A 9,891-nucleotide genomic window follows, 5' to 3' on the forward strand; every position below is an offset into this window, starting at 1 on the left:
CTCCCTCATCAGCTCGAAGAGCAATCAGGGTTCCCTGACCTGTGGGAAGTCCAAGGACCGCCCACCTCCATCCAGGTTTAGTAAGGTGAGCATCCAAACTGCCTAGGCATGGGATAAAACTGGACTTGCTGAACATAGCGAACAATGAGGACTACAGAAATAGGCATTTTATACTTCTTAATATAAGACTTCAACAACTTATGATTCTAAATATTAATAACTGTAGTAGTTATATAATTCTGGGCAAGCTAACTACTACTTTGAAATCTAATATTTCCAATAAATATGGATTCTTAATTCTTACTTTAAAATGACCGTGAAATTACAGCTAGGACCTTGAGTTATACAGCTTGCTCAAATAAAGGCTAAAATGTTTTCTCTTCCCTCTAATGCAAAGACAGCACTTATCAAATTCCTTAATAAATCTACCCATTCAATGAATGACACTTCCACCTGATCATAGATCAGAACCAACAGTTACCAACCCAGGTTTTAGCTAGACATATAATGTTAAGATTGGTCAAAAGCATTACCACCTTGAAGGAAAACAGCAGTGTATAAAAACCAACATTATTATAAAGATAAAATGATTCACATTTCTTATTCTTGACAGGAAGTACCATAAAATAAATATTCTAATGGCTGCAGAATTTCCTTCTTTGAAGTTATCTTTCTATATGCCACAAATTTGTGATGGTGAATACTTTATTATTTAGAGGAAAATCCCTTGAGTGAGAGGACATGGTCAAATGTACCACTAACGTCTATGAGAAGTCACTGACCATATTGTCTGTCCACATTACAAGAAAGACGTAGAGCAGGAAACCCTTCCTAAAACAGCATCTGGATGAACTGAGAAAACAGGCCATCTCTGTGAGGTAGGTCCCTGCTGGTAGGCTAAAGAACCACCAGGCATGGCGTAGACAGAATGTAGTTCCTATACAGTCCAAACAGTTCCTGTTCAACTGTTAGCACTAACTACTGTCTTCATGATCATCAATAGCCACTGGCTCCTACTAATAGTCACTGGCTCCTACTTCTGGTCAACCATATGTTTTATCTTTGGAGAATGTTATGGATTAAGTAACACACTTAAGTAACACAAAACAGAAAGTATTTTCAAGGAGCTAATGTCCAAGAGGCCCAGGGCTCAAGCAGCAAGGCTATGTCCACTTTCAGTCTCTTCTACGTAGCTGACATTACATTTCACAAGTTGAAACTGAATGTGAGCACTGTGGTGCACACACTGGGAGGAAGAATAAGAGCCAAGCCTGTGAATAATATTGAAGTTGATGGTTTGGGGTATTAATTTTCATCTTGTGACATACACAGTAACTACTAAACACAATCAAGCTTTGCTTTTGAAACTTTTTAAACATCTCTCTTCCTGATGAGAGTTTCATCTGATTGCCTGATATCTCTTTAAGTATCCAAAACTGTCCCCAAATGACCTATGTGTGCATAACAATGAGAACTGGTAGTCACAAATGTATTTTGAATACTGAACCTCACAAGGCAGGAGGAAAAAGATTCCCTGCAGGTTTCAGATCCAAAGTTTCTCCTCTTCTGAATGTCCAGAGGCTACACAAAGAAAGCAAGATCTAAGGCTGAGGCCTCAAAGCAAATCACCTCAGATAAGGCAGCTGCTGGTAGCCAGTCCAAACATCCAAACACTATTATCAGCGAGAGACTACCTAGCAATGGCACCTTTAGGGACTCACAGCTAAACAAACATAGGTGTTTGGTTTTGTTTGAAACCTCCTCCCTGAGTAATTAGACACTTCCTTCCCTTATTCATCAACACTCACTGAATTTTTAAATGGCTCTGGTTTATTTGAAGAGAAATTAAATAGCAAGGTATACAATTTTAGCATCATGGAAAACGTGTAAGACTTCAGTAATTCCAATTTTGTGACCTAAATTAGGAAAACAGTTTCCCCAAAATTCTCTGTTACTATGCAAGGGGTTAATTAAAGCATGAGTTTGCCTGTGTTAAAAAAAAATTACCAAGCCCTAAAATCAGAATCATTTAGAATTTCTGATGCCAAAAATCTGTTTGAGAGAGCAGGCTTTACTACGCTGACATTTTAAGAGTAGCCAAAGTCCTGTTCCCACTAAATTCTGGCAGTCCCTAGCGATCTGGGAACAGCCCAAACACCTCCTGGTTCTCAATTTTCTGTCTCAGGAGCCTCCAGTGTTATCTAGCAGAACATGAAGGTCAACTGAGAAAGTCCTGACTTACATGTCTGATCATGTCACACACAAACTGAAATTTCCATGGCATCAGAATGGCTTAATATGGCAAGATATGGGATTTCCTTAAAAGTTCACTGTATCTTAGATGTAAGTACAGTAAGATGCAGCTTTACACATGCACATCACACACACACACACACACACACACACACACACACACACACACACTCACACACGGATTTTCCCCAAAGCAAAACAGGATATTCACATATTGATCCAAGATTACAAGAAAATTACCAATAAAATAAAAGGGGTTTAGTAGAATCTGGAGTTAGCATGTGCAAGGGGCGCGGGTTCAATCCTCTGCATCTAACATAATGCAATGCAATATAACAGAATGATTGATAAAAGGAGCAATTTCAAATGGTAAATTTTTCCATTGTTCAAGCCAAATCAGAGAACAAAGACAACAGAAATGACTCAGTGGGTAAGAGTACTTGCTCAGTAAGCGTGAGAGTCTACGTTCAGATCATAACACCCAGGTAAAAAGTCAGGCATAGTCTTATATTTGCTTATAACCTGTTGAAGAGGAAGAGCAAGGAGGGCTTCAGGAGCTTGCTGGCTCCAAGTCTAGTCAGTGAGAGGCCCCTCTCAAATGATTACAGCAGGGAGGCATAGAGCAGAATATACTGACATCCTCACCTAGGTTTTGTATACACAGGCCTGTGTACCTGCCTACACATGCACACCACCACATATACATATGTACATACACCCTACACACACATCACCCCTGCACATATACCACACACACACATCATACATATGCACACATCCCCCCCACATCACTCACTCACACACACACACACACACACACACACACACACACACACACACACAAAGACATATACATACACCAAACACAATCAAGCACACAATTTTAAACCTGAAATAATTCTTAAAGCTGCAGGACAGATTTACAAAGACATTCACTGAAGTCACAGCCCCAAGGTCTAGCACTGATTTTGAGGGCTTCGAACTATTCCTGTAAAAATCTCACTTAACACCCACTTAACATCACACTTTGGTAACTGGAGTGAAACCACAGAAAGCGTGTACATTCACTTACCTATTGGCTGACTGTTGAGAGAAGGTTCCAATCAAATCAATTCACTTAATCTTTCCAGTAGGTCTGATTATCATTGTCTTTGACAAAACTCACAGACTTCACCTAAGGAAAACACAAAGAGAAGAGCATTTCAATGGGGAGCTGGAAACTCTCTATAACCTAACGACACAAAATTCAACTCGAGACTAGAAATACGTCTTTTCTGGTACTGTGCGACAGAGTAACAAAAGTATTTGGTAACTGGATTAAATTTTATGATTGGGACAAAATGAATGTTCAAGTATAGAGAGATTAAAGTCACAGAGGGAGATGAAAGAGTTTATTTCCAACCCCGATAGGCACATGGGAACAATTGACCACATAATACAAGGACATTAAAAATCACATTCAAGCAAGCATTGAGATCATTCTGGAATAACCCCCATTGATTATTGTAATTGGCTGAACACAATAAAGATGTAGGTTGTGCTTCACCAAAGCCATTAAATCTTAGCTACATCAATCTCTGCTGAGGAACAGACACTACCACCTAGATGGGTGACTTATTCGTAAGAGCCATCAACCCATCTTGAAAAGAACTCAGTAGGATGGGTTTCCAGACCATTCCGAGCATGCTGTCTTGTTTCCCCCAACAGCTGTTCACAGCAGTGAAGCCTTATCGACAGCCGATTACAAATATACCCAGCACATTCCACTCGTCTTGCCAGCGCAATGCCGGTCCTGAGGTCCAGAAATCAAATTACTGTCTCAGTTATGGGAGCAGTTCCAAGAGAAAGCGAGCAATAGCTCACCTGGAGAGAAACTAAAATAGACGCCGGAGGACGGATGGGGCACGAGCGCAGATGACAGAAAATTACACAGCTCCCAGGGAATCCTGAATCGGGTCGCACTGGGATAGATTCAGTATTTCCAAACAAACCAGTATTTTGAAGTCACAGAACATAAACACAACCCCATCCTAGTCAAAGTTCAAGCCTATATTCCAAAGCCATAGTACACACATGGTTTTTATCGCGCAGTTTGGATTATGAGACAGCCGCTTCTCCAGTCTTGCTCCACAAGCTAGTGAAATCAATCAGTGTTTAGAAGAAACCAGCATGAAATAAATTCGCTATCCACTTCTAGTTTTAGAAGATTTTTCACTCCAAAAAAGATTGCTGATAATGGGTAATAAAAATAACAATAGCCACATCCAAGAAGAGCCTGTAGTAGTCAAAGGAATATGTATGAACTTTCAAGAAAATCTATGCCAAGATTCTGGCCTCATAGCTGTTCACTGAGTGGTATTCAGGAAGCTCACTTGGGCATAGACTCAAGAGACTTCTTCATTAGCAAAGATAAACAGTCTTTATTATCCTTGCAGAGTTCCTGCCATTAGGATGACAAGACAAATGTCATGTGCTTTGTTTATTAACTTATCCATCCATTTATTTCTGTGGTGTTGGGAATATTACTCAAGGCTTTGCAGTTGAAAAGTAAGATCTCAACCACTGCCCTGCGCCCCCCCCCCCAGTTCATCCTGTGTAAGTGTGTGTGCACGAGCACACGTCTCCATATCTCTGTGTGTGCTGGTGTCTTGTGGGTCTGCATCTGTCTGTGTGTGTGTTAATTTTGTTGGATCAATAAATAAATCATCATCCGATGAAGTGCAAGATGGTACAACACAAACACTGTCTTTGAACACCTAAAGCTGAGAAAATATCTATCTTTCCTTTTTTTGTTGTTATCCAAGCATTTCGAAGGCTTTCAAGTGACAATGGTACCTGGGTTCATGGCACAATTTGTGAATACAGGCCAGGTTGGGCGTATGTAGAGGCTGGCACATGCTTCTTTCAGTTGGTCACTTTCTAGACTAGACTAGGACTCATCTCCTCATGAGGCAGAACACACTTCAAGATCCCTTCTTCTCATTGTATGTGGCTGTGTGTCGTGTATGCACGTGTGTTTATGGTACCAGTGTCTCCCTTCTGGGGGCCACTGTATATTTTGGGACAGGGACTCTTTCTACACCAGGACCTCACCCACTGGCTAGCCTGACTGGTAGCAAGCCCCCCAAGATCTTCATTTCTCCTTCCTGGCCCTGGGACTGCAGATGTACTCAGCCACACCTGGCTTTGCATGTATAGAGGTGCCTGAGGATCTGAAGCCGAGTCCTCGTGCTTCTGCACCCAGTATGCTACCCATTGAGCCATCTTTCCAGCCCTCAAGCTTGACAGTTATTTAATTTTTTTTTTTAATTTGTACAACATGAAACTGACCTGGACAAACATTGAAATCTAACATCCCTTTCCAGTCTTGTTCGCTTCTTACATAGAATAGGGTTCTCTTAAATGATACAATTTTTTCCTCCTAAGAAGTTTAAAATTTCTGAATACAACCAGTCAGGCCCATCTGTTATCAGGCTCTATGCTAACAGCCTTTTCACCTACACAGCTACAAGCAGCTTCTCTCTATCTGTTGTTGGGGATGAGCAGTGATTTCAGATGACTTAAGGACATGTTCAGTGCCTGCAAAATGCCTCAAAGCCAACAAAACTGGGCTTGCGTGGCTGGGGCTAGATGGATGGTTTTCTCTGCTCATACCCAGGGCCCAAGCTCCGCAAGCTCATGGGATACTTTCTGGGGCAGGGTAGTGCTTGTCTGCTGAAGTAGCTCCCAACAGCTGGAGTAACCACGAGTCACCCTGTCCTTCCACACCTGGGCTAGCATTGAGCGATCTTCCAACACTCTCCTTTCACCGACAATGAAACCGAGGCTCAGAAGGTCAGTACCTCCCAGGGTCTGCAACCAGAAACAGATTTCCTGGTTTCTTTTGTACCGTGTCCCCTTTCAAATTGAGGCATCTCATCTTAGAAAAATCCGACTGAGTATTAACTCTGTTAAAATTGCTTCTTGGTTTAGGATACAACAGAAAGGTGAAGAGAAACGAGTACAAAGAGAGACCGGATGCCAAACACGGCAAACTTCAGACCATTCTGTCACCAGTGGCGCCACCTAACAGCCTGGTTAGCACAGCCACCCTGCTTAGTTACTTATATTAGCCTTCCTTAGAACTAAATAACAAAATTGTAAATATTTGAACCAGACAGACAGTCCTATTCTATTACACAAACTCAATACGAGTACTGGCATTTACACAGATGCCCTTGAACTGTATAAGCACTCTTGATTTTTTTACTTACTATTCTGTAATTTTTATTTCCACGTATTTGAGCTGCTCATCTTTCCTAGCCGTACATTAGTCTTGTCCCATATGGGAAAAGACTTCACATGCTTTCATGGGTATCACGGGAAATACTATTTCCCTTAAAATATTATCAGCAAAAAATTATTAAATCGAAAGGCAGGAATATTTTATGAACTTATATTTAACCCATATCAAAGCATTTATAATTTCTTATAAAGCAACCAACAATAAATAGGTATCCTACATTTAGCACATGCTCTAACTTTGTACTTGACACATAAAAAGAGGTTTATTCAATTCAAGTTGTACCTCAGTTTCTTTTTATTATTATTTTAATGGTGACAGCAATTCTTCTACTGCTTAAAATAATTTGTCTTTTATCTTTAATGAAAAAATTAAATAATCATATAAGTTGACCATGTTTAGGTCCTGACTTTACTTTTATACTTAAATGGCCTTTTATGTAGAGTGTGTGAGTGTGTGTGTGTGTGTGTGTGTGTGTGTGTGTGTGTGTGTGTGTGTGTGCGCGCGCGTGCGTGCATGTGAATTGTATTATACCGGAGCTGCAGTTATAGGCAGTTGTGAGCCAACTGCTATGGGTGCTGGGAGCTGACCCCAGGCCCTCTACAACAGCCAGCACCATCCTCTCAGCTCCTGGTTGCTGGATTATTTTGTATCTTTAGCTGGAGTCTATGGAGTTAGTTTCTCACTTCTATTTTTATTATCTCAGTCCACACATTGAAGATGGAACGTTGATTCAAACTGTAACATTATGTGATCGGCACTGAACTACCAATTTTGTGCTGTTGCATGAACACGGCATGCACATTTTGGGCTGATTCAGGTACTTCTGCGTGTGGTGTGTCTGAGTCTGTAGAAGGACAACCTTCTGCTCCTTGTTATTCTTGTCCTACCAATCTTGAATACACCTGTGTGCTTGCAACGTTCTCAGCTGCTTTGATCCAGGTTATGCAGCCTTCAATCCCTGTATTCTTTACCCCTCATTTCAATCATACTCAGAAACTTCCATTTGGATTGTGGTTAAAATTGCACTTATCATAAATGCAATATTTAGGTGTGATTAATGGAAACTTCATTTTAGGATTTTAGTTTTCACGTTTCCATGTTAAGCAAGTTCACTATATTATAAGTTATCTCTGTGTGGATGACACTCTGACTTTCACATCCCATAAATGTTCACATTCTGTTAGCCTCCCCTTCCCCCTTTCCCGTTCCTATTTTACTTGCTAAAAATACATCATGCCTATCCAGCAACTAATTGTGCTAATTCCTTTTAAGTCTTCCAGAATAATATCCCCTTATGTGGTTAAACAGTGATTAAGTAGATGATAAGTATTATAAGTCCTATCTTAAATAAACCAGCTTAATTTTCTTGACAAAACTGAGATCAAACTATACATAAACACTACCACATCCACAAAGTACCCCCATCAGCCATTTATTCCCCCATCTGAAGAACCCTTGAGCTCATTTAAAACAAAAATGAATGCCTCGGACAGCCCAGTGCCAAGTACCTTCCTTCCTCCCCATTCTAAAATGTCTCCTGCCTCTTCTGTCATCTAGGCTTGGATTCAAAGACAGAGGAAAAGAGAGTGCAAGTGACTTGGAGACATAATAACATACCAGGCCTCCGTGACACAGGTAGAGGCAGGAGGATCAGGAATTCAAGGTCAGCCTCAGTTGCATTGCAAGTTTGAGACCAATCTGAGCTACATAAGACCTCTTATAATAAAATATTTTGAACTTAATTTTTTGGACTGAAAACTGTCTCCATTTTGTTGTGCATGCTAATTATAACCATATGCCATCGCCCTTGATTTAATGGATACTCAATAGGTACTGGAAAGCAATGTTACATTTCAGATAGTGTAAGTGGTCCATATATCTAGACGCTGTGTTGATGGGCAAGCGAAGGCTAACACACACAAATGAAAGGAGGAAGCATCTCGATTGTCCATGTGAGAATCCTAAGGACCAAGGCTGGTTCTGTGTTTACTTTAGAAGCCACACTGTGTGTTCAGTGGTGTGAAAGTACAAGAGCCATTTCTCTGCTTTACTGGAGAAAGACAATGCATAGAGAAAGTGGCAGATATTTCATCTGAACTATAGTTCCTCAAAGACTGCAAGATGTCTACAAATTTTCTTCCCTGGAGTTCAAAATAGCAAGGTGAGTGGGCGTGAGCAGTTCAAGGAGAAAGAAAGAGGGGGAGAGGAGGGAAGGGGGGAAGGGAGAGGGGGGAGGGAACAAGTAGAAGGAGGAGGAGGAGTGATGGAACAAAAGTAATCATGCTGTCTGCTCCTTGATGCGACATCTGCAAGAGGCCATCTGAAGAGCTGTGTATGATTTGCATGAAACGATAGTTTGAGCCAGAATACAAATAAAGATTATGACTTCACACAGAATCTCTTGCTCATATACTATGTGTGTACATGTATAAGTGGATGTATGGGGGTAGGAAGGGAGAGAGAGAGTGCACACACAAAGACTGGCCCTGGGTGGCTTCCTCAATAGCTCTCCCTTATTTTGGGGGACAGCATATGTCTGAACATGGAGCTTGTTACTTTGCTAGACAGGCTGGTCACTTAGCCCCAGAGATCCTCCTGTCTCTGCCTCACCCAATCTTATTTTTTTTAACATGGGTGCTGGGTTCCAGAACTCATCCTCATTCTTGCAAGGCCAGTGCTTTACAGATGGAACGATCTCGCCAGTCCGAAGTGGGACCAGTCATACTTAAAGACTAAAGCCAGCATCAGGGTCACAGGAAAGGCCAGCAGTGCTCCGCAATAGCCAGATACCTTTCTAAGTCACAACAGCGCCTCTGCAGAGGGCTAAAGATGGTGTGGTCTTGGCAGTGCTTTTTATAACTTTAACAGACACATGGTCAACAGGGGAGTTTGTTAAATTACAATGCCAGTTCTAGATTCTGTAAGTCTGAGGTGAAACTAAAATATAAATCATGTGCTAGTATGAGGGCTGCAGCTTGAGAAGCAAGATTTTAACTAACAGCCAGCCGGTTAAGTGTCTGCCTTTCTGCTAGCCATTGCCGGAAGTGATAAAGTCTATGACATGAGCCCTGAGCAACAACAACGTACACACACACACACACACACACACACACACACACACACACACACATCACAGGCATGCAGGCTGGAGAGAGGGCATGCACACATTGTTTCTTAAGAGTGGTGCTGCAGTTGGAGAGATAGCTATTTGGTTAAGAAGTGACTCCTCTTCTAAAGGACCTGGATTCAATTCCCAGCATCCACATGGCAGCTCACTCACAATTGTCTGCAACTCCAGTTCAGGGGACCTGATGCTCATGATAAAAAAAAAAAAAAAGAACATAAAATAAAAA

At 41.3% G+C, this 9,891-nt stretch overlaps 1 protein-coding gene across 8 annotated transcripts in view; it reads right to left on the reverse strand.

Annotated features, from left to right (window-relative positions):
• The window catches only part of Hivep2 (human immunodeficiency virus type I enhancer binding protein 2), a 194,210-nt gene that overhangs the window by 79,447 nt on the left and 104,872 nt on the right, over positions 1-9,891 (reverse strand). For all 8 annotated transcript variants that reach the window (XM_013351421.2, XM_013351420.2, XM_013351422.2 and 5 more), the window contains one exon: positions 3,326-3,427. The gene's annotated coding sequence lies outside the window, so the exon portion shown is untranslated. The remainder of the gene's footprint in view (positions 1-3,325; positions 3,428-9,891) is intronic.

This window comes from Microtus ochrogaster, linkage group LG4 (assembly GCF_000317375.1).
Source record: "Microtus ochrogaster isolate Prairie Vole_2 linkage group LG4, MicOch1.0, whole genome shotgun sequence".
Classification (NCBI taxonomy): domain Eukaryota; kingdom Metazoa; phylum Chordata; class Mammalia; order Rodentia; family Cricetidae; genus Microtus; species Microtus ochrogaster.